Source organism: Capra hircus, unplaced genomic scaffold (assembly GCF_001704415.2).
Source record: "Capra hircus breed San Clemente unplaced genomic scaffold, ASM170441v1, whole genome shotgun sequence".
Classification (NCBI taxonomy): domain Eukaryota; kingdom Metazoa; phylum Chordata; class Mammalia; order Artiodactyla; family Bovidae; genus Capra; species Capra hircus.
Window position 1 is genome coordinate 1 of NW_017197097.1, and position 3,309 is coordinate 3,309.

At 53.8% G+C, this 3,309-nt stretch overlaps 1 non-coding gene across 1 annotated transcript; it reads right to left on the reverse strand.

The window, feature by feature from the left end:
- Positions 1-1,946: 1,946 nt before the first annotated feature.
- Positions 1,947-2,019, reverse strand: TRNAV-CAC. Its single transcript has one exon. It is a non-coding gene; the product is annotated as a tRNA-Val (tRNA).
- Between the last annotated feature and the right edge of the window lie 1,290 nt (positions 2,020-3,309).

Consider the following 3,309-nt stretch of genomic DNA (forward strand, 5'->3'; position numbering starts at 1 on the left):
CCCAAATTCCCTTGAGACTTACATAAACAAGGAAAATACAATCCAAATAACCCCATCATTCACGTGCTATGTGCTCATGTGCTCAAACAGTCAACAATTAGCCAATAATCAATAAACCCGACGTTACACTCTGATTGATACAGAAAAATTTATGGCCTCTCTGGAGGAAGGGGTGATTACTGTATGTTTTCTCTTAGGCCGGTGAGTAACCTAGATCTGATCTTCAAGGTTCCCTGGCTGGAGGGGGTCTTATCCTTCTGTTTTGTTTTCATAGGCACTAAACACAGAGTTCAGAGTCCATTGGAAAGGTGGCCGAGCATGATCAGCATGAACAGGCCTAAGAGGGAGTCCAGGCCCTATGAACTCCTTCTTCAAGAGCACCCACACAACAGTCCTAGAAAGCTCTTGAGGATACTCCCTCTCCCTTGGACACGATCCCATCTGGTTCTCTATTCCACCAGCCACAGGGAAGGACTTTTCACCTCTGTGTCCTTGCAGAACACTTTATGATCCCTGCAGGACACAGGGAGCCAGGCAAGAGTGGAGGGGGCAGCTGCACTGACCCGATGGGTTTCCAGCAAAGTAGCAGGAAAATCCCATAGAAAGAGGAGCCTGACTGGCTACAGTTCATGGGGTTGAAAAGAATCAGACATGACTGAGCCAGTGGGGGTGAGGATGAGGTGGTTCCACCAATCAGATGATCAAAACACCACTGACTGCCCACCAAAGCAACCTGCAAGAGGCCAGAGGGCAGCCAGTGCTGCGGAGGGCAGAGGATGAAAGCCTAGACCATCCTCCAAGCACAGGGCATGACAGGCCTGCCTGCACTTGGAAATCAGCTGAATAAAACACCATCTAGGATATTCTTTTAAAAAGTCTCTCAGTAGGGGCGTTGGTGGTTCGGTGGTAGAATTCTCGCCTATCACGTGGGAGACCCAGTTTGATTCCTGGTCAATGCATTGTGGTCATGTTTGTTTTGGGCTTCCTTGGTGGCTCAGATGGTAAAGAATCTGCCTGCAATACAGGAGACCTGGGTTGGGGAAGATCCCCTGGAGAAAGAAATGACAACCCACTCCAGTAGTCTTGCCTGGAGAATCCTATGGACAGAGGAGCATGGTGAGCTGCAGTCCAAAGGGATCTCAAAAAGTCCGACATGACTGAGCAACTAACACACATACCCTCTCTACATCCAAAAGAGACCAAATTCCAGGTTTTCTGAAGGGCCAAGAGGGCCCTCTTCTGGACGGCCAAGCTGTTCCGTCCTTGGAAGACAGGTCCCACAGAAGATAGCTTTGAGAGGGACACCAAAGTAAAGGAACGATCCTGAGATGTCGGCATGTTATTATCAAGTGATGTCATAACTCTTACATGAGGAAAGAATATGATGTTAACTGGTTTGGTCCCTTCTCTTTGAATGGAAACTCTGTTAAGTAAAACTCTGGGTTTACCATGCCAGGAGGAAAAAGTGGAGGCCAGAGCTGGCCAGCCCAGGCTGTTCACGGCATCTCAGCTCCAACAGCCCAGCCTGAGGTCAAGGGAACCTGAGGCCTGGACTCAGCGGCATTTTAGAAACTCTGTGCAGAAATGTTCTGCACTGGACCTTTAAGCAAAATATAGTTCCGATCTGGGCGGGAAGAGAGTGACTTGTGTGCGTGCAGACCCTGGAAGAAAGACAGTTTTCCCTGACCGGGGAATCGAACTCTGTTCGCGGCGGGTGAGAGCGCCGAATCCTTGCCATTCAGGTAGACCACCAAGGAACTGTAGAGAAGAAGTTATTTCGCTTCTTCAGGAGAAAGATGAGTGTAAGAATCGTCAGAAAGCAGTGTAATCGTCAGAATACCTCAGCGGCCTGCTGCTGGAGCCTGCTGCCTAACCCCGTGCCTTTCGCCTTTGCCGATGCAAATGCAAATCTCCGCGGTTGGGTGGTGGGGTAGGGGAGAGCAACCTGTTTCCGTCCGGTTTCGGTCCAGGGACCTTCCGCGTGTGAGGCGAACGTGATAACCACTACACTACGGAAACGGGTCAACCTCGGTTGCTTAACACTGTATCCATGAAATCCCGGATGCTGCCACCAGCATCCACACCACCAAATTGTAACACTCAAACAGGAACCTGGAAGCCCTGCTTTAGGGTTCCTCATCTCCCTCAAGAGAGGACCCTCGGGCCCCCATAGGCTGCATTCGGGGTCCCGCACCCAACGTAGAGGCCTCAAACCCTTAACTCCGCACCCGAGCTCAGGGGTCGCCCCAGCCGATTGCCGAGCTCCCGGAAGCCGCAGGAGGCGGGACGGTGGGTGCGTCTAGGCCAGGAGACTCCGCTGCCCAGCGGTGTGGAGGCCGCCCCTCCCGCGCCGCGGGCCCGCGCCTCGGTGGCCCTCGTCATGGCGCAGGCGGTCCAGCATTCTGGGGTCTCAGGAACGGTCGACGCTTCCAATCCCCCGGGACCCGCCCTCTCCGCTGCTCCTTTGTTCCTGACTCCTGTGCTCTTTCTCTGCATGCCGGCTCGCCGCTGCACTTTCTGGTGTTCTCCTGGAGAAAAGGAGTCTCTTTGGTGGTCTCTAAAATGTCACCCCACTGTCCCTGGGTGGGCTCAAGCCACCAACCTTTACGGTTAACAGCCGAACGCGCTAACCGATTGCGCTGCGGAGACAGCAGTACCGGCCATTCCTGGAGTCTTTGGAGTGGACACTTCTTCCTAGGATAAGACCCCTGCCCCCAGGGAAACGGTGCCATTTCCGTGCCTTCTACCGACCACAGATGCCAGAGCCCCCAGAGATACCAGGGGCCAGGGCTCCAATCCTGCGGGCTTGAACCGACATAGATCCATGGACAGCTGAACACAGGTGGGCTCCCGTGATGGCTCTTCCCACTTCCTCGCCTACACCCAACGAGTGAGAGTTTGCCCACCCTGGCATAGGCCTGCGGGGCTGTGCTTAGGTCTCCCGTGTCCACCAGGGGATTTCCACCAGAGTGGGCTTCCCTGGGGTTCAGACGGTGAGAATTCGCCTGCAGTGGAGCACACCCACGTTCATTCCTTGGTTTGGGACTATCCCCTGGAGGATGGCGTGCAACCCACTCCAGTATTTTACCTGAAGAATCCCCATGGACGAGGAGCCTGGCGGGCTTAAGCCCATGGGGTGGCAAAGAGTCTGACAGGACTTAGCGACTAAAGCACTGAGGTCGCGGGGATGGTCGTTCTGTGTCCGCAGGCCGGCAACAGAGTCGGCACTCACTTGGGATGCTCTAGGACTTGGATGAATACATTGTTGTCTTTAGCCTCGTCCCATGAAGACCGTTGAGAATGGAAATA